This window comes from Anabrus simplex, chromosome 5 (assembly GCF_040414725.1).
Source record: "Anabrus simplex isolate iqAnaSimp1 chromosome 5, ASM4041472v1, whole genome shotgun sequence".
Classification (NCBI taxonomy): domain Eukaryota; kingdom Metazoa; phylum Arthropoda; class Insecta; order Orthoptera; family Tettigoniidae; genus Anabrus; species Anabrus simplex.
In genome coordinates this window covers 157,908,518-157,930,672 of record NC_090269.1, presented here as the reverse complement: position 1 = coordinate 157,930,672, position 22,155 = coordinate 157,908,518, and positions in this window count along the sequence as shown.

Below are 22,155 nucleotides of genomic sequence, written 5' to 3'. Positions count from 1 at the left end.
TGGTATCAAGTAGTATCCTGGAATCATCACCAGAGTCTTACACGTCCCCTCCTTTACATTCTTACTCATTATCATCATCATCATCATTGGCGCGACAGCCCTTTGTGGGCCTTGGCCTTCTGAAGAAGTTTTCCCCATTCTTTCCTGTTAAATTCAGAGCTCCTCCAATTCCTCATTCCAGTTATCTTTAAAACATTGCACGAACCAATTCTCAAGTCCTTTACACGGTTGCGAGGTCGTCGTAAAGAGGTCAGGCTGGCTATTTCTTCTTCAGATTTCGTAACGAGATTTTTTTTACATATTGGGTTGTCAGCCCAACGCCAACCCCGAGTAATCCGGGATGGCCAATGTTTTCTTTCGGGATTGTCTCCCTTTGCTGGTGGGTCCCCATTTTGAAGCGTCGGGAACTCGCTTTTTCGCCCTTACATGACTTAGTCTTGTACACGCAGTGTACCCGTTGCCCAGGGACCACGGCGTGAGCATGCATGTATCGGACTTGGTAGGAATAAATGGAATTTCCTGTGCTTTATTAGTACACTTGCACCAGCAAGAAGTGAACCCGCAGGACCACAAACTACCCCTTCGGCCCCCTTACATTCTTACTACAAACCATAATAATGCCCTCATAACCATATGAATTGATCTATAACAACCTCGGTAATGGGAAGAGGTTGATATCTTCGAACAATAGGAATTTACTGGTAGATGACTCCTTCCCTTATCGGAGTTTGGCACTTTACTACACTGTGAAATAGAAAGTGAAACATTCAGAAGCAATGGTCTGAAACACGCTAAAATCAGACAACGTGTAGAACTGTGGAACCGCAATAATGATTTAACTGCAGAGAGGTGGCGTGCATGTAGGCACAGCAATGTCCTTCTGTGTGTGACCAGTCAGGTTAGTGTTACGCAATGTTCAGTCCATGCGGAGCCGTTATACGAAGTGGAAAACGTGTACCCAAGTGCCACTTTGCCTCGCCGACATCACAGGGTGGAATATCAACGTGCGTTCAACCGGAGCACAATGTTTGGGCTATGGGAGGTGGGTCTGTCGTTCCGCGACATTGCAGCTCGTACAGGGCACGCTGGTTCAACAGGGAGGCGTATGTGGAACCAGTGGAGAGAAGAGGGCCGTTCACAGCGCCGGCAGTGTACTAGACGACACAATGGCACCAGAGTGCAGGATGAACGCCGCCTTGACCCCTTGGCCATAACGAACAGGACAGCCGGAGCACATCGACGGGTGTGGACATGCCTCTATTGATGGTTCGACGCCGTCTTCTGAGGGCTGGACTCATGCCATTGCGTCGGCTTCCATTGAGCAGCAATCAAAAACACCGCAGACAGCAATGGGCATGTAAACACCGACACTGGACAAGTCCCACTTCAACTTGTCCTACAGTGTTGGCCGCATGCGCGCTGGACCCCGCCGTAGTGAACCCAATCGGGCAGACTGTATTATTGAGCGGACAAACGCCAAGTATGATGGTTTGGGGTGCCATTGCCTGTAACATGCGATCTCGCCTCCTACGTCTTGAGGACAACCTGAACAACAACCGGTACGTCAGGGAGGGTTTAGAGCCCGAGGCATTGCCCCTCTTTCAGGCCGTTCCACACACCATATTCCAGCAGGACAATGCCCGGCCGTATGTGGCGAGGAATGTACAAGTCTTCGAAGAACGACGGGTACTACCGCTTCCGTGGCCTGCAAGTTCGCCTCACCTGTCTGGGATATGGTCGGTCGTCAACTTGTTCGTTCAGGTGCTCCAGCAGCCACTGTTGGACGCGCCTACAAACCGCGTGCCAGAGTAATCCCCAGCAGCATATTTAGGTGCACTTTGATTCCATACCACGACGTCTAGCGGCTCTGATTTCAGATTTCAGCGCGTGGTGGCGCTACGCCGTACTGACGTTCCACAGTCACAGTGCATGTACAGGTCTGTAATTGTAATCATCTGTCTTGTCATGTCACTAACTGTGAAATTATTATTATTTCGTACGGCATGCAGAGGATATGGTTGGTTTCAGATATGAAGAAAAAATATATACAAATAATAAATATCTAGTAATATCCACTCATGACCACTAAACATCACGTTTTAACGTCCAAAGAAGAAATCCACTTCACTGCATTGTCACGTTCATTCTGAAGGTCTTCATATCCTTCGCTGAAGGACCAAAATGGGCATTCCGTCACAGTATGATGAACTGTCTGCACTGCATCACCACAGTCACACTGAGGGCTAGGAAAAGTTACATCTTCGATGACAGGTCCGCACTTGTCCATATCCTTCTTGTGAGATCGAAACCGGAGGTTTCTTCCAGGAATCGGTGATCAGGGTGTAGTCCATTCTTCCTGCCAAGTTTTGTGCATGTTGTACTTTGATTCAATCAAGCTCTTGCCTAGTTGCCATAAGGGGTTTTAATCTCCCTTGCTTCTGGGGATAGCAGTCCTGGTGTATCGGTAAGAAATCATTTGTAGTACATTTTAACCATTCCTTTGTTAGAGTTGGTGTTAGCCTTCGAAGGTGTGGAGGATGAATGATGGATAATACTGGTATCAACTTGAGTGATGTGGATTTGAGAGTGCCTCACTGTATCTTTTAACTGGACATCAACTTTTCCTACGTGTGCACTGTTGATCCATACGGGAGTACAGTTTTCAGCAACCGAATATACTGAGGCGAGAGCAGTTGTACGAAGGACAGCCGAAGTTGCTCCCCAACTTGTACCACAGAGTTTTTGAAGGATGTTGTTACGTGTTCTGATTTTAGCTGCTGTTCTGCAGAGATGTTCTCTGTATGTCAAAGAGCGGTCCAGTACAACACCCAGATATCTTGGTTGAGGGCAATACTTTAGCTGTTGACCTCTGAATTGTGCTTGAGGAATGTAGTGGGCCCTCCTGTGATCCAGATGAAAGGCACTGACCTCTGTTTTGCTTGTGAAGGCTTTCAATCGCCAAGAGTTAGGAGATGTTGAGTGAGAACTGTTTCAGCAGTCTCAAAGCCTGTGTAGTGGACTGTCAGGGCTATGTCTTCAGCATATATGAACTTTCTGCAGCAGTAGGTGGAAGATCTGCAGTGTAGGGATTTAAAAGAAGTAGGGCAAAGGCTGAGCCCGTGGTAATCCATCATTTAGTCTATAGGACCTGCATATGTTACTATTTAGTTGTACTTCAATTAGTCGGTTGCTGAGCATGTTGTTGTGAGGTGAGGCTAATGTATTGCAAGGAATGCTTTTCAGGAATTTCAGGATCATTCCATTCCGCCATGCTGTATCTTACGCTGACGATAGGTCTACAAACCCTGCAATGGTTTTATGTTTTTGTTCAAAGACCTCTTCATTATGAGTGTCTAGTACTAAAACCTGATCGCAGCAGCTTTATTCAGGTCTGAAACCTGTCTGTTCGATTGGAATGTGCTGTAGTACAGTAGTTAAGATTCTGTTATAAATCAATCTCCCTAACAGTTTATAGCAGATACTGAGTAGGGGAATAAATCAGCAACATTCCGCGCTGCAGCGACTTTTATCAGGTTTTAGTACGACAACAATTTTAGCTCTTTAAGAAGAGGTGGAAGTCTTCCTTTCCTTGGAATCTCACTAAAGGATTTGGCAAGCCATTCCAGAGTTCTAAGGCTACAGTGTTACAGAAATTCAGGGTAGATACAATCCAAGACTGCTGATTTTCCTGTCCTTGTTTCCTTCAGCGCATGAGAAACCTCGAAGACGGTGAAGTCTTCTGGAAACCGAGAGTTTTTATTCCTGCTCTACATAGTTTAGTCATGGTCTCATTTATGATTCGTCTTGTATCATTCTTCTTTGTTTCTATTGATGCCTTTGCTAAGCCAACAATTCTCCTTGCTAATTGTTCGGGCTTAATTTTTGAGCTCTTGTTGCAGTAGATGGGGTACTACTGCCCAGATTCCTAACCAGGGACCATGCCTTTCTGCTGGAAATTTGGAGAATCATACTAGGTGTCAAAGTATCCCATTTCTCCTTCCTGGCAGAGTCTAAGCAGTGTAGTAATTCATCAGCGACCTCCGTCTGATTGCTGAGTTGATATTCTTCATATAGTTCGTTACACTTTGCACTCCATCCTGGGATAAATTCTTCCCGAAATCCTCTGGGGATATGCTTATTTCCTATAGTGCAAATCAGTCCAGTAAAACGGGTGTAATTTTCAAGAACAAGTGGTATCGATTGGATATTGTGTTCCATCTCACTGGTGAAAGAATCCCTATTTGCTTTTGTGAAGATCAACCTAAGGACCACGTGCACTTGTTTGGAGTGGATTTTTAAACAAGTGAACGTCGCTAACCTCACTGCTGTCATCTTGACAGGTCCTAACCTCACTGCTGCCATCTTAACTATGTGGGCGCGGAATTTATACAGCTGTCAACCCTGGCAACTAATGTTCGTCATCTACGTACAGAGTAGGGAGTACCATTTACTACCTATTCGACTGTACTTCCACATTTACATACACTTATCAGCATAATGATTGTGAATAGAACCAAAGTGTTGATTTCTCTATTTATGAAAACGAGTTTTATTCTATGGTGTCGCCTGAGTTTGTTTTGATCTTCTTCTTCTTCCAGTTGGATCTTTTGTACTGTACTTCCATATGACCCTGTGACATATCATTTTAAAGTTCGTACCAGAGGCTTAGCCGAGGACCAGTTAGTAGGGGTTAGACCCCCCCCCACCAATGGAAATTTTACAAAAAGGAAATAAGCATAATCTGACAATAAGCTAAATAAACATTCAGAGACAAAATTGTGGAACTAACCGGTCTGTTCAACCTATTTTCTAAAAAGCCTCGAAAGTTGGATTTTAGATTTTAAACTGAACATACCATTCGCTGTAAAACTGTATTTTATTGTGAGATGTTGTAGTATACTGCAATCTGAATAATCAACATAATTCATTTGTATCATTTTCCTTGCTTTATGGACAGGTAAGCAAGTCTTTAGTCAGTAGACGAAAAAATGGTGGCTCATGCAGTCACTGAAGAAGAGTAGAAGATACGCATCGTGTTCTACCATAATTTTGTAACTACAAACCCCTCCTCCAATAGGCCCATCCTGGCTACGGTTCTCGTCTGTACGATACAATTTGACAAGATATGTGCTATGTTATTCAGACAGTTAAACCAAGCGAAGATGGGTACGACAGCGTTTTAGAAATAAAGTTTGCAGTCAGTTCAGGTTGGTTTTTTTTTTAGTTTTCGAAGACGCCGTAGGTTAGTAATGCACATTTTTTAGGCCTGTGTCTTTAAATTGTACCATTCTAAATGTGATTTGTTGCTGTAAACGGAGTTTTAATGAACTTTCTATTGCTGCATTAGGTAATTTTCCCCCGTAGTAAATCTGGATTAACGAGTTTCTATACATTTATGTCTCGGTAACGCTGAGTATTGTCGATATACAGAATGTTTCCAGGTGTTATGCGAGAGTTCAGTATTTTCGCTGCATCTCTCACTTCTTGTGTATGTGTGGGAGGATGCTTTCCTCCAGAGGGCAGGCGCGAGCTGGATCGATGCAGGGCCGCTTTCGCGCAGGATGAAAACGTACCCTCTAAATAATGCAGACGACGAGACTTGGCCATTGGTATATGCCTATAAATAGTGACTGTCTGGATCCTATTTATACAGTATTATTAAAGGGAAACAGAAGATTCTTCTGCATGAGATTAAACAACATATTCATCGGCGTTTTGGAGTGCTAATATTAATCATAATTACGGAAATAGCTTTCAAGTTTCTTGTTAATTCTCCTTAGTGTTTTCCGATGCCTATAAATGGCATGAGTGAATAAGGGTTGTTGTGGATACTGTGATACTGTTGTGGATAATAAATACGTTAGAGGAATGTGAACAACTGCAAAAAACGTCTACAATGTTATGAGACGGAGAGATGATAAACGGGGTGAAAAGTGAGGTTGTAATCTTCGGCAAGAGGAAAGTTACATTCACTTTTAATTACCGTATTGGTGGAGTGAATGTTCCTCATGGGGACTGATGCATTTAAGGATAATATTCAGGTTAATTCTAGGGAAGATTTTCACGGGATTAATAACGAAGTGGTTGTAAACAAGAATCTCTTCATAAAGTTATGAGGTTATTTAGGTGTCGTAGTAAGGATGCAAAGGAGAGAGTATAGAAGTCATTTCGAATGCGGTTCCAGTGTGTGGGATATTTACTAAGATTACTTGAATCGAGAACTGGGAAAGAAATACAATAAAGCAGCGCGACTTGTTCTGGGTGGTTCCCGAATAAAATGTTGCTTGGGAAGACTTTCCAGTAAAGAGAGGAGCTTCTCGACTAAGCGGTATGTTCCGAGCTGTCAATGGAGAGTTGGCGTGGAATGATAATAGTAGACGAATAAGCTAGATGTTTTTTAAACATTAGGAAAGATCGTAATATTAACATAAAGTATCGAGTTCTAGAGGAAATACTTGGTGAAATACTCGTTTATAGGAAGAGGAGTTAGAGATTGGAATAATTACTAAGGGAGACGTTCGATCTATTTCCAACTTCTTTGAAATTATTAATAAACGAGGGAAACTGCCACCTGGCTGACTGCCCCAAATGCAGATCAGTGGTGAGTGTTCATGGTTGCACCAAGACTTGCGTGCTACACAGAGTGTAAAAGTAACTAAGAAAATTATACCAATATATTCTGCACTTCCAGCCACCAAATGTGCGATCATTTACAAATGCAATTTCGGACTGAATAGTAAAAAAAAATGTTTCATTCACGCCCGAAGGGCAGGGTGGGCCCCTCAAACGGTGACGCCGTCTCTCGGACCAGAGCTGTGGGTAGAAAGGTGGTGTGATGGGAAGAACATGATGCAATGACGAAGTGAATAAATTGTATGAGGTGTACAGGAAATACGAGAGGTAAAGATTAGAAGAGAGTGCCTATAGGAAGATGCATGATGAGAAGGTGGAGGGTAGATGTGAGATTACTGAGGGATGTGATGACAAGGCGAAGGACATCTAATGTCGGGAGGGGTGGAACGAAGTAGCTAGATTGGGGATGGGTTGGACAAATGAGTTGAGGAGGTGGAACAGGTTCCACTCTGTAGTGATGGCTGTATATGTAGACTCCGAATTCAGTAAGTTCTGGAGGTCAGCTGTAGTCGGTAGATGAAGTCGTACCATGTAGGTTGGGCCAGTGCTTGTCTGGATTCGAAATGCTCGACGGGCGGGGACGCCTGCGGTGTGTAGTTCTCGGAGGATGTTCTGGCTTGAAATGGATGGTTCTATCCCACGGATGACACAACTAGGGAAGTTGTTGGGGACTAGGTTGGGTGGGGTTCGAAGAAAGAGGAAGTGACGAGGACATGATAAGAGAGGGATGACAAGTAGAGACCGTAGTGATCGGAACGGGGGAAGGGGTGTAGGCGGATGTTGTAGTGGTGGTAGTGGTGGGGTAAGTAGAGAATGAGGGCGTTGTTCGGGGCTGAGACGTGGAGAAGACGGGAGGAAGAGATGGGTCGGCGGAAAGTTGATCTAGAATGGTCTGAGGAGGCGGTACCACTGAGTGGAATCGGTTGTGAATAGTCGCACCGGTGTCTTGGAGTCGGAGCATGTCGTCCTCTCGGCGGAGATAGAGTAGAACCGTCGATGATGGTGAGGATGTAGTGGCGTCCACCAGCCTGAAGACATCATAGACTGGGACGCCCGTTGTGCGAAGGTCGATGAAGATGTCATCCTCAGAGAGGGCCGAGTCAACGTCAGGAATGAGGCAGGTGTACATTGTTGGGGAGACCGACTGCCAACTCGGTTTCAGCCTATTTACTTTTTTATGGTCGGCGAGGTAACGAGCTAGAGATGTGTGCAGAGCTAAAAGACTTGAAGCTTCTGCGAAGAATTTAAGTCCGAATGGAGAGGTAGGACGGTGCTGAATATTAAGTATTCACGACCGCCTGTAGCTCAGATGTCTTCCAGAAGAACAAGAGAGACAGGGGGTTTCGCAGCTCATTTGCGAGAGCATCCGTCGTAAATTGGGAGTTTGTTGGTTCGATTCCCACAAGTGTCAGGGTGGCAATTTTTGTTCTGTACTTAACGTGTACTAGAAGTATTCTACGCGAACTAATAAGCTGATAGTATATCTGGGGACTGTCTGTTAACAAGACGCTATTTCAATCCTAAGAATTTTCTGTAAAAATGCAAGGAATGTTATATTAAAAGGCCATGATCGTGTACGGTAGAACTAACCTAGCCTGGATTGCTCATGGCATCGCATGTGGAACATACCCATGATCGGGTAAGGTACTAATATCTTAGTCTGGATTGCTCACGGCATCGCATGAGGAACATACCCATCATCGGGTAAGGATCTTAGTCTGGATTGCTCATGGCATCGAACGTGGAACATACCTATGATCGGGTACGGTACTACTATCTTAGTCTGGATTGCTCATGGCATTGCACGTGGAACATACCCATCATCGGGTAAGGTACTACTATCTTAGTCTGGATTGCTCATGGCATCGAACGTGGAACATACCCATGATCGGGTACGGTACTACTATCTTAGTCTGGATTGCACATGGCATCGAACGTGGAACATACCCATGATCGGGTACGGTACTACTATCTTAGTCTGGATTGCTCATAGCATCGCATGTGGAACATACCCATGATCGGGTACGGTACTACTATCTTAATCTGGATTGCTCATGGCATCGCATGTGGGACATACCCATGATTGGGTTCGGTACTACTAACCTAGTCTGGATTGCTCATGGCATCGAACGTGGAACATACCCATGATTGGGTTCGGTACTACTAACCTAGTCTGGATTGCTCATGGCATCGAACGTGGAACATACCCATGATCGGGTTCGATACTACTAACCTAGTCTGGATTGCTCATGGCATCGCATGTGGAACTTACCCATGATCGGGTACGGTACTACTAACCTAGTCTGGATTGCTCATGGCATCGAACGTGGAACATACCCATGATCGGGTTCGGTACAACTATCTTAGTCTGGATTGCTCATGGCATCGAACGTGGAACATACCCATGTTGGGTTCGGTACTACTATCTTAGTCTGGATTGCTCATGGCATCGCATGCGGAACATACCCATGATCGGGTACGGTACTACTATCTTAGTCTGGATTGCTCATGGCATCGCACGTGGAACATACCCATGATCGGGTTCGGTACTACTAACCTAGTCTGTATTGCTCATGGCATCGCATGCGGAACATACCGATGATCGGGTTCGGTACTACTAACCTAATCTGGATTGCTCATGGCATCGCACGTGGAACATACCCATGATCGGGTACGGTACTACTAAGTCTGGATTTCTCATGGCATCGCACGTGGAACATACTCATGATTGGGTTCGGTACTACTAACCTAATCTGGATTGCTCATGGCATCGCATGTGGAACTTACCCATGATCGGGTTCGGTACTACTAACCTAGTCTGGATTGCTCATGGCATCGAACGTGGAATTTACCCATGATCGGGTTCGGTACTACTAACCTAGTCTGGATTGCTCATGGCATCGAACGTGGAACATACCCATGATCGGGTTCGGTACTACTATCTTAGTCTGGATTGCTCATGGCATCGAACGTGGAACATACCCATGATCGGGTACGGTACTACTATCTTAATCTGGATTGCTCATGGCATCGAACGTGGAACATATCCATCATCGGGTAAGGTACTACTATCTTAGTCTGGATTTCTCGTGGCATCGAACGTGGAACATACCCATGATCGGGTACGGTACTACTATCTTAGTCTGGATTGCTCATGGCATCGCATGTGGAACATACCCATGATCGGGTTCGGTACAACTATCTTAGTCTGGATTGCTCATGGCATCGAACGTGGAACATACCCATGATCGGGTACGGTACTACTATCTTAGTCTGGATTGCTCATGGCATTGCACGTGGAACATACCCATGATCGGGTACGGTACTACTATCTTAGTCTGGATTGCTCATGGCATCGCATGTGGAACATACCCATGATCGGGTTCGGTACTACTAAGTCTGGATTGCTCATGGCATCGAACGTGGAACATACCCATGATCGGGTACGGTACTACTATCTTAGTCTGGATTGCCCATGGCATCGCATGCGGAACATACCCATGATCGGGTACGGTACTACTATCTTAGTCTGGATTGCTCATGGCATCGCACGTGGAACATACCCATGATCGGGTTCGGTACTACTAACCTAGTCTGTATTGCTCATGGCATCGCATGCGGAACATACCGATGATCGGGTTCGGTACTACTAACCTAATCTGGATTGCTCATGGCATCGCACGTGGAACATACCCATGATCGGGTACGGTACTACTATCTCAGTCTGGATTGCTCATGGCATCGCATGTGGAACATACCCATGATCGTTTACGGTACTACTAAGTCTGGATTGCTCATGGCATCGAACGTGGAACATACCCATGATCGGGTACGGTACTACTAAGTCTGGATTGCCCATGGCATCGAACGTGGAACATACCCATGATCGGGTACGGTACTGCTATCTTAGTCTGGATTGCTCATGGCATCGAACGTGGAACATACCCATGATCGGGTACGGTACTACTAAGTCTGGATTGCTCATGGCATCGAACGTGGAACATACCCATGATCGGGCACGGTACTACTAAGTTTGGATTGCTCATGGCATCGAACGTGAAACATACCCATGATCGGGTACGGTACTGCTATCTTAGTCTGGATTGCTATGGCATCGCATGTGGAACATACCCATGATCGGGCACGGTACTGCTATCTTAGTCTGGATTGCTCATGGCATCGAACGTGGAACATACCCATGATCGGGTAAGGTACTGCTATCTTAGTCTGGATTGCTCATGGCATCGAACGTGGAACATACCCATCATCGGGTACGGTACTACTAAGTCTGGATTGCTCATGGCATCGCACGTGGAGGAACAATGTTCTAAAGTAGAAGTATCACCTTTTGAGTTAACATTCCTGATTTATATTTTTAATCAGCTTGTGTTTAGTAAAGAAACTATTTAGCCTGAAAACACGTACACTTTTTCAGAAAAGTAAATGCGATGAATCAATTAACTGAGGACTTTAGAATAACTCATAGTGACACCAATAAAACCGGAAGTAGTGGACTGGCAACCGCACTGAGATGTAAATGGGTCCACATTGTTGAGAACACTTATCATATTAATGACAGAATCCTCACTCTGAAAGTGAAAGCCATACTAGTAGACTTTGTCTTATTTCCCCACTACCAGTAAGACTGACGATGTAGAAGAGATGTATGGAAAACACGAATAATATTTGAAACTGTGGACAGAATGCCATTGTTGTTTTGATGAGTGGTTTTAATACTTCTGTAGGTTCAATAGAGTGGCAAATTTGGTCTGGAGGAGACAAATTCAGGAGGCAGTAGGCTGTTAGAATTTTTTGATTAGTACGAGTTGGATATATCAAACTAATATTTTGAGGTACAGAGGTACAGAAATAAAGTGAAATCCATTTATAGTTACCCATTGCTGAAATACACAGTGATCGCGCTCTTGTTGCAGCTAAATGTGATGTCAGATTCAAGAAATTCCAAACACAAGTTCCAAACACTCAGACAGAAGAAGTGGTGCCTTCCAGAAGTTAATGTGTTGCAAACATCACAGAAGCTACCAAAGTGGAGAACGGTAAAATGGGATGATATAAAAAGTGGCTTGGAGATAGCTGCCACAAACGTCCTTAGTAGAGGAAAGTTACAACCAAGAAAACCATGGATGACCTCAGAAATTCTACAGCACATTGAATAAAGGACCAGATTAAGGAAAATGCAAGTTCAACAAGGCAAAGAATTAAAAAGTTTATAATAATAATGAAATGCCGACTAGCCAAGGATAACTAGATCAAAGGAGTAAGCGGAGAAATGGAAAAATGATTTGAACAAGGGGATTTCTGATAAAGCTTACTTTAAAGTAAACCGGGCGAGTTGGCCGTGCGCGTAGAGGCGCGCGGCTGTGAGCTTGCATCCGGGAGATAGTAGGTTCGAATCCCACTATCGGCAGCCCTGAAGATGGTTTTCCGTGCTTTCCCATTTTCACACCAGGCAAATGCTGGGGCTGTACCTTAATTAAGGCCACGGCCGCTTCCTTCCAACTCCTTTCCTATCCCATCGTCGCCATAAGACCTATCTGTGTCGGTGCGATGTAAAGCCCCTAGCAAAAAGAAAAACTTTAAAGTTAGATCTTGGGGCTAAAGAAAAATCAATGCGGTAAAAAGTAAAGATGGAAAACTGCTCTTTCGAATCGAAAATCGAAAGAAGATGGAGAAGATATTGTCAACATTGAAGGATATTTGGAGGATGTGGAATCAGGTCAAGAAGTCGACCCATCACAACAGCGGAGTTCTACTCTCTAGACTAAAACAGAACAAAGCCACTGATGTGGATGTCATTCCAGCAGAATTCTCGAAAACCTCTGATGATACCATGAAACACGGTTTGTTTGAAGTGATTATTGTACGCTAAGTATGCTAAGAATAAGGAACCTTACCAAATGATTTTATTAGAAGTAGAACACATTCACTTCCCAGAAAAGGAAATGAATGCGATTGTTCGAATTATAGGACTTCAGCGATCCTTTCTCGCATTATTGAGATTTTACTTATCATAATTAAACACTGAATTAAAATAAACATACAACAACAATTGGACAAAGATCAATATGGCTTTAGAACACAGAAAGGAGCATTAGCATTTGGAAAGTAGGTTAGAAGTCAACAGGAAAAGTTATGTAACATTTATTGACATAAATGTTACCATTGATAAGGTTGAGTCGAAACTGCCTTTTCAAGTAATGGGGAATATGGGACTTGACTGGAAAGAGAGGCGCCTTATTCTGATTCTATATAAAGCTCAAACCACGGAAGTCAATATTAATGGTACTACAAGAGAAGCAAAACTTAGAAGAGTAGTACGACAAGGCTGCCCAGTGTCACCATGCCTCTTGAACATGTTCGTAAAAAATTCAATTAGAGAAATTAAAGGATATACTAAAGGGGTGAATGTTAATGGTATTCAGGTGCACAGTGTCCGCTTTGCAGATGAAATTGCTATCTAAGATAATTCTGAAAAGGTTAGGAGCAACATGATACGAACATTTAAAAAATTCTTGGAAAGAAATCAACTAAAAACAATATAAAAACTCAACATTGTAGACAAAAAGGAAAAGCTTAACATTAAATAATACACTGATATAACAAGCCATAGAATTCTCTCGTTTCGGTAGTGTAATTACGTCTGATACAAGGTCCCTTTCGGAAATCGAAGAAAGAGTAGTGGTAGCGAAACAAGCCTTCCGAAATTAGAAAACAACCATGTCAGTTTGGAGACCAGAAAATAATTTCTCAGACCTTTGTTGGGAGTGTGCTGCTGTATGAATACGAAACGTAGACATTAGGGAAACAGGAAGAAACAATTGAGGCTGCAGAAATGTGGTTTTGGAGAATAATTACGATAAAAATGGTTGGATAAAAACGTAAAGGATGATCCATGCTTATTAAATACAATAAAGAATAGACGTTTCTTGGACACGTACTGAGACATGATTCACTTCCCCAAGCGATCATCTATTGGATTTCTAACAACTTGATCAACATCAGATTGCCAACAGGATAGAAGCAAGGTTAGTAGAGCAGATGGTCGCCTCGGAAACGGGACCTTAGGTAGGGGTCAACAGGGTGAGAGGTGAGGGTGAGGGTGAGAGGCCGGAAATTTTAATTATGCCGCCATTGTAAATGTTGCCTCAATGTTGTGGTTTCCTGTTCAATTGCTGACTTACTCGTGAAGGTGGACGGTAGCTGTTTGACGGAGTTTCTATTATGAACTGTCTATTTGTCACGATACATACCGTTAGGTCAAGAAATACGTATGAAATTGATTATCATCTGAAATAGAAAAGACACACCCAACCCAGATTCAGTTGAATGAAGGCTTTTTTAAATTGGACTACAGGGTTGAGTTGTTTAAAGTAGAGCGAAAGAGACCAAATATAATAATGTTTTTACGTTCTACTTACCACTTTACCAGTTTACGGAGTTGCTGATACGGAGATATTCTTAATACCGTAAATAAAAAGGTTTGCAGTAAAATACCCGTATATGGGAATATGTACGAATTGTTCAGTGCGTGAAAAAAGTCGCTGTATAATACGCAAAAAATATAATTATTTGAAATGCTTCTCTCTTTCTGTGAAATTGATTGTTTGTATTCATTTCCTTTGATATACCCTAAGAAAGAAGTGTCCATGTGGAGTGAAGCTGTGTGTGTTCGGTTGAAGGCGGATTCGAATCCCACCGTCAGTAACCCTGAAGATAGTTTTCTCTGATTTCGTACCTTCACACCAAATCCAAGCTACTTTCCTAATCCCGATTCTCTTCTAACCCCGTCGAAATTTTTAGTAAGATGTTAAAATACGAACAACCACTTCTTCAACACTGTGACATTCAGACAGATTACCGCCATACTGACGGATTATAAGATTAAAGGTAGATCATTAAAAGCAATCAAATCCATTTATGTCGACAAGTGGGCTGCAATAAGACTTGATGGTCCAATGAGTCACTGGTTCAAGGTACTTACAGGCGTTAGACAAGGCTTTCTTTCTTTACAAGGATCATCTACTAAAAGGCAGGAGAATATTTAGTTCGGTGGAAACGTATTAAGAGTTTGGCCCATGCCGACGACACGATCATAATGGCAGCCTAATATCTGGGAACTTGAAAATTGGTGCAATGGTTATGATATGGAAATTACACTTTTGAAGACTAAAGTAATATCAGTAGGTAACAAATTTAGGAGATCTGCATGTCAAGTTGGGAACACAGAGCCAGGAGGTGTGTTTTTCCGAGGATGGTAATGAGATTGAATCAAGGTGCAGCAAAGCTCGGTACGAATCCGGCTCCTGAACAAAACTATCTTACACCGGTGTATTTTCAGACCAACTGTACGTTACGTTATCTTATTGATACGTTAGAAGTAAGTTCGAAGTATGCGTAAACCGGCTTTGGTGGTGGGAGCATGTGAGGCGAATGGAGGAACTTATCTAGGAGAATAATGGACTTGAAAATGGATGGTATGAGAAATAGAGGAAGAGTATAGAACCAAGCAAGGGCACAGAACTAGTTACAAATTGAGGTTTGCAGACTGAATGCAGAGAAGCATGTATGCATGCACAAATACAGCACATCGAAGGATTCAATCAATTATTTCTAATCAAGGGATTTCGGGATTATATTTAATAAATTCCAGGATCCCGGGATTATTCCGGTGTTGAAGATCACATTCCAAGGAAGGCAAATTAAATCCTGAGATTTGCTGATGATGATGTTATTTTATCCGAGACTGCAGAAGATCTGGAGAAATTGCTGCATGGCAAGGACAGAGGCTTGGGTAAGGAGTACAAGATGAAAGTACGCAAGTCCAAAGCGGAAGTAATGGAGTGCAGTCGAACGAAGGCAGGTGATGCAGCAAATATTAGATTAGGAAACGAAGTCTTAAAGGAAGTAGATGCATATTTGTACTTGAGTATTGTACCCGTAAAAATGTGTTCATATCTTTAAGGCGCTTGATATTAAATGAACGAGCATGAGGCTTAATCTCTGTTGTGGCTTTATCATTGGAGCTGGTACAGAGAGAGGTATAGTTATCAAATTGAGAGATTATTTTGATAAATTGAGTTTATTGATCATCAAAAGCAAGTTCATATCACCTTCATACAGCAGCGTGGAAATGTCGTGGCTGGTTGGTACCTCCAAGTCCTGGGATGGTGCTGGACATCGACTGGGCAGGGACCACACCTGCTCGGATGAGGAATTCTGGAACGTCTGGAGGTTCTGGAAGTGTCTCGACGTTCTGGAATGTCTTGAAGATTGGTACGCGTTCCTGGGTTCGATTCGAGACGTAATTCACACCTGAATTTCCTGTACGGCACTCCACACATTCAGGGCACTGTCTGAACAGATATGACCTTTTTAATTATGATTACTGCAAAAACGTTCTAGAATAATCACTCGAAGAACAAGTACTGGTAGAAATGCAAGTTCATAAGGCAAGCTCACTGTAAGTCAGGATGTTCTAGAGGATTACTGTTACTGCAGCCCTAAATGCACAGTTCTGAAGGTTGAAAACATATTGGCAATGAACTGAATAAGTAGCACTCGGAAACTGTCCTGTTGCATTAATAAGCGAAGTGAATAGCTATTAAAGAAAATAATATTCGAAAGAAAAAGTCTCACTTCATAAATTATGGATCACTCAAAATACTGGAAAGTTCTAGGCTTTCGGGAAATGCGATATGCGTATTCCGAATTGTCACAGTCTTTAAGAATCAAAACATAAGTCCCTGTGCAGCACTTGGAAAGCATTGCATATTTCACAATTAAACGTAATGTTTAATGTCCCCTAAGTTCAATGTTCCAGAAATTGATTCAAAAATATAAGTTCGCGTAAGTTCAATGTGATACACAACACACGTGAAAATTCAATCGTCGTCGAATAAGTAAGTCCTTATGTGGCACTTCAAAAAAAAACAAAGTTCCAGTGTGTAGAAATAACAAAGTTCCAATGTGCCGAAATGTTAAAGTCCCAACACGACACTCGAAGAAAATAAAGTTCCGATGACAATGTTCCAGTATGTCACCTTAAGAAAATAATAAAGTCTTATCGCGACACTTGGCGAAAATAACTAAGTTCCAATGAGACGCTTCAGAAAAAAACAAAGTTTTTATATGGCACTTTAAGAAAACATCAAAGTCCAATCACGACACACGAAAAAAAAACAAAGTCCCAATGCTTCAATATGACAAAGTTCCAATACGATGTCCGCAGAAAACAAAGTCCCATTCAGGCACTTCAAGAATATGGCAAAGTCCTGATACAACACTTAGAGAAATACCGAACTTGGATTTCGCAGACTGTCAACTAGAAGTTCGACACACACACAAGACTTCTCTTGTCACCCGTGTCACAGAGACGGCGGAGTGACAGACACTGAATTTGTAGGTCGGGTGGTCTTCCTTTTATACACGTTCGCATGGAAGTGTCTAGAACTCGGGTACTATCTACCCTTATAACTTCTATAATACTCGGTGGATTTTCTTGAAATCTGAACAGATGATGTCTATTGTAAGGGCCTTCAAGATGGCAGTGTCAAAATAGCGATAAATTAGCTCAAAGATGTACTTTTGAGGACGAGCTGGATCATTACCATATATGGTAGCGGGTAGCTGGCTTACGGTGGCCACGTCACTCGCTGGGTACGTCACTGCGTTCGGCGGGCTGCCTACCTTCCATCTCGCGCGAAGTTCAACAAACATACTTCGGACTTCTGTCGTAGCGGTGTTCCCGGTACATGTCCCCCCCTCTTAGGGCAAAGAAAATTCGACAAGGATTTTCTTTAGGCTTCTCTCTCGAAGTATGTTTTTAAGCTAGAAGCATTATATATTCCCTCGGCGGTTACATGATGTGTGTTCTTTCTTATGCTCTGTATCTCCATACTACGGAATAGGGACGTCTTTTATAAGTGGAAGTATCCTTGACATCTAAATGATATTTAAAATCTCGGATCTCTCTGGGTTTATCATTGAACACGTCTGGATAAGTTTCGAAGATTTCCTTGACTGAATCCGCAACGTCTTTGTTGGCCACTGGGTCTTCAATCACACTGATTACGGAGCTGACATAGTCTGGACCGTCGTCGTACATCTCATCTATTAGGGGTACATCTTCGACGGGTCCCTCTTCTTCGGGATCACCCTCTTCATCTCCGACTGGTGCAGCATCGCTATTTCCACCATCGAATTCTTCTTGCGGGGTATTTATCCCTTGTATCCGACCGTCGTCTCCTTCGATCAGCTGTAATTCTACAGGGTCAACGTTATAAAATGTAATGACGTTTGCTGTATAATCAATCACTCCTCCATATTTGATGAGAAAATCCGATCCAAGGATAACATTGAATTTCATCTGAGAGATTACTAGAAAAACATTCTCAAATTGAACATGTCCCACAACGAATTCCATAAAAGTCTGTAGTTTACATTTAATGCACTTATCTGGAATAATCCCTTTGATCCTAAGTTGGGAAACAGGCATCACATGTACATCACGTCTCTCCTTTATGGCTTCTAATAGTCTGGCTGAAATAAGCGAGGCTTGAGCTCCTGAATCTACCAATGACATAACTTTAATATTGCCAACCCTAATGGTGATTACTGGCAAGCTACGTTGGATTCTTGGCCTAGACGGTGTCATATTTTCATGGAGTAGTTCCGCGTCCTCTACGTGCCAATAATGTACCTGAGTTACGCAGAGCGGCTCTTCCCTCCTTCCATTTTCAGGCAATCTTCTTAAGAAAACATTGGAGTTTTTTTTTTTTGCACCCGTTGTGTTAGGGTTCGGGGCAGGCGTTTCGTTTTTCTTACCAGCGGCTTGCTGATACTCTAGCGAGGCGGCTCCTTCTTGATCCTCGCCCTTTCGCTGTTCTTTCAAGTACTCTTGAGTATCTCGCCATCGTCTATTCAATTCATCTCGATAAGAAACCCTATCCTCTACTTGTTGAGCCTCTGTTGGCTTTTTCCATGTTAATCTATTTTGGTATGGCGCTTTCCCTCGGTCCGGCCGTCCTTTATACCCTCGATATCGGGTAGGTGTGTTTCGTGATATAGGCCGTTCCTCTGGTACTTCCGGATCTGGACGTCCTTGTGTCACAATGGCGACAGGACTGGTAGTCATTTCTTTAGTCTTACTCCCTCTCGGTAAACATTGAGCGTGGGCTGTGTCCAATCTACGAAGTATCCCATCCATTTGTTCTAAAGATTGTATGTTAGCAGCTACCAAAATCTCCTGAACTTGGGCTGGGAATTGCAACGTGATCGCCTGGATCAGCTCTTGCTCAGGCAATGGTGGATCCAAAAATTGCATCTTCTTAAGTTGCCCGATGAAATAATCTGAGTAACGGGATGTGTTTATAGAAGTATTGTACTTCTTAGCATACAACTGCAATTTAATTAAATGTTGCGTCTCTGAATTCCAAAAACGCTTCAATAGAGCTTCCTTGAATTCAGAATAAGTGTTAAAGCAATATTTAAAAGCGGAATACCATGATAGAGCGCGTCCCTCTAGTAACTTGGAAACGACACGAAGCTGTCGATCAGGACTGATTTTATTTTCTTGAAAATATTCTTCAATGTTGAGTAAAAATTCCCTAGCGGTGTATTCCTCCTTCCCAGAGAATTTGGCAGGTTTTTCATCGGTCATTCGGATGATAGTAGTAATGTTTGCGTTTTCATTAGTTTTTAATAGACTAGAAGAAAGTAAGGGAGTATCCTTCAGTTCTAAATTAGAGACTTTACTACCAAGGGTTTCTATCTGTCCTTGTAGTTCTGCTTTAACATCCTTCACCTGTTGTTTAATAGTATCTTCTACTACCTTAACTTCATCTTGGAGATCCTTTTTTAATTCGGATACGTCTCGACATATACGCGTAACCTGAGTGTGTGTAGTATCTAATTGAGAAGTACATTTTTTATCAAACTCTCCCTGTTTACTCCTTATAAGACTGACTTCATTGTTTACTCTTTGAATGTCATTTTTAAGCGTATCTCTAAGGTTCTCCTGAATAGAGGCTATTTTAACCTGGGCTAAAGATAATTGTGAATGTGATTCCTGTAACTGAGTTTTTAAGCCTTCCATCTCTTTAGCAATTGCCTGAGAAGTGGGGAGAATGGCTTTGAAGTCATCTTTAAGAAGAGCTACAACTTGGGTTTTAATTCCTTCTTTCATGACCTCCATGTTACTTTTCAATTGGTCATTGATTTCGGAAAATTTTTCATCTACCCTAGCGTTGGACTCTTTAAATCTTTGTTCAATGCGAGCACCAGCCTGAGTAAGTCTTTGTTCTAGGGCGGCATTCGCTTCTACAAACTTCTTATCTACTTCAGCATTAATTTGAACTACGGATTCCCTAAGTTGACGTTCAAGGTTAGAACTAGATTCATTAAGTTGACGTTCAAGATTAGAATTAGACTCATTTAATTGTTCTCTCGGTTCTCTCAAAGACTGTTCGAGATTAGAACTAGATTCATTAAGTCTGCGTTCGAGGTTAGAACTAGACTCATTTAATTGTTCTCTCAATGACTGTTCAAGATTAGAGCTGGACTCAGTAAGTCGGTGTTCTAAGTTTTCATTTGCTACTTTCATACTGAGCCTAAGGGCTTCAATCGCTGCCATAATCTCCTCCATTTAATTAAAATATATAACGCTAGTACCAAGTACAGAAATAATGATTGACACACTTCAAAAAAAAAAAATTTGTTAAGGATTGTCAAAACTTGCATTCAGTCAAAAGTTCAAAGTTTTAAGTCCTAGTGCCAATGTTTCAACACACATTAATTAAACCAAGTCTTTGCAAATCACCTCTACCAAATCACTTAAATTATGCACTTATATTTCAGTTAAGTTAGTGTCCACTGAAATTTAAAACACTCCTATTCTGATTGAATTTAGTCACCATAGATTGAGCTGTATGTAAGTCTTTCGTGTTAAGCTCCAATGAAATCTGGCCCCTAAAGGTGGGTTCCACGTATACTACCTCCTCTCTGTACCCGTAAAAATGTGTTCATATCTTTAAGGCGCTTGATATTAAATGAACGAGCATGAGGCTTAATCTCTGTTGTGGCTTTATCATTGGAGCTGGTACAGAGAGAGGTATAGTTATCAAATTGAGAGATTATTTTGATAAATTGAGTTTATTGATCATCAAAAGCAAGTTCATATCACCTTCATACAGCAGCGTGGAAATGTCGTGGCTGGTTGGTACCTCCAAGTCCTGGGATGGTGCTGGACATCGACTGGGCAGGGACCACACCTGCTCGGATGAGGAATTCTGGAACGTCTGGAGGTTCTGGAAGTGTCTCGACGTTCTGGAATGTCTTGAAGATTGGTACGCGTTCCTGGGTTCGATTCGAGACGTAATTCACACCTGAATTTCCTGTACGGCACTCCACACATTCAGGGCACTGTCTGAACAGATATGACCTTTTTAATTATGATTACTGCAAAAACGTTCTAGAATAATCACTCGAAGAACAAGTACTGGTAGAAATGCAAGTTCATAAGGCAAGCTCACTGTAAGTCAGGATGTTCTAGAGGATTACTGTTACTGCAGCCCTAAATGCACAGTTCTGAAGGTTGAAAACATATTGGCAATGAACTGAATAAGTAGCACTCGGAAACTGTCCTGTTGCATTAATAAGCGAAGTGAATAGCTATTAAAGAAAATAATATTCGAAAGAAAAAGTCTCACTTCATAAATTATGGATCACTCAAAATACTGGAAAGTTCTAGGCTTTCGGGAAATGCGATATGCGTATTCCGAATTGTCACAGTCTTTAAGAATCAAAACATAAGTCCCTGTGCAGCACTTGGAAAGCATTGCATATTTCACAATTAAACGTAATGTTTAATGTCCCCTAAGTTCAATGTTCCAGAAATTGATTCAAAAATATAAGTTCGCGTAAGTTCAATGTGATACACAACACACGTGAAAATTCAATCGTCGTCGAATAAGTAAGTCCTTATGTGGCACTTCAAAAAAAAAACAAAGTTCCAGTGTGTAGAAATAACAAAGTTCCAATGTGCCGAAATGTTAAAGTCCCAACACGACACTCGAAGAAAATAAAGTTCCGATGACAATGTTCCAGTATGTCACCTTAAGAAAATAATAAAGTCTTATCGCGACACTTGGCGAAAATAACTAAGTTCCAATGAGACGCTTCAGAAAAAAACAAAGTTCTTATATGGCACTTTAAGAAAACATCAAAGTCCAATCACGACACACGAAAAAAAAACAAAGTCCCAATGCTTCAATATGACAAAGTTCCAATACGATGTCCGCAGAAAACAAAGTCCCATTCAGGCACTTCAAGAATATGGCAAAGTCCTGATACAACACTTAGAGAAATACCGAACTTGGATTTCGCAGACTGTCAACTAGAAGTTCGACACACACACAAGACTTCTCTTGTCACCCGTGTCACAGAGACGGCGGAGTGACAGACACTGAATTCGTAGGTCGGGTGGTCTTCCTTTTATACACGTTC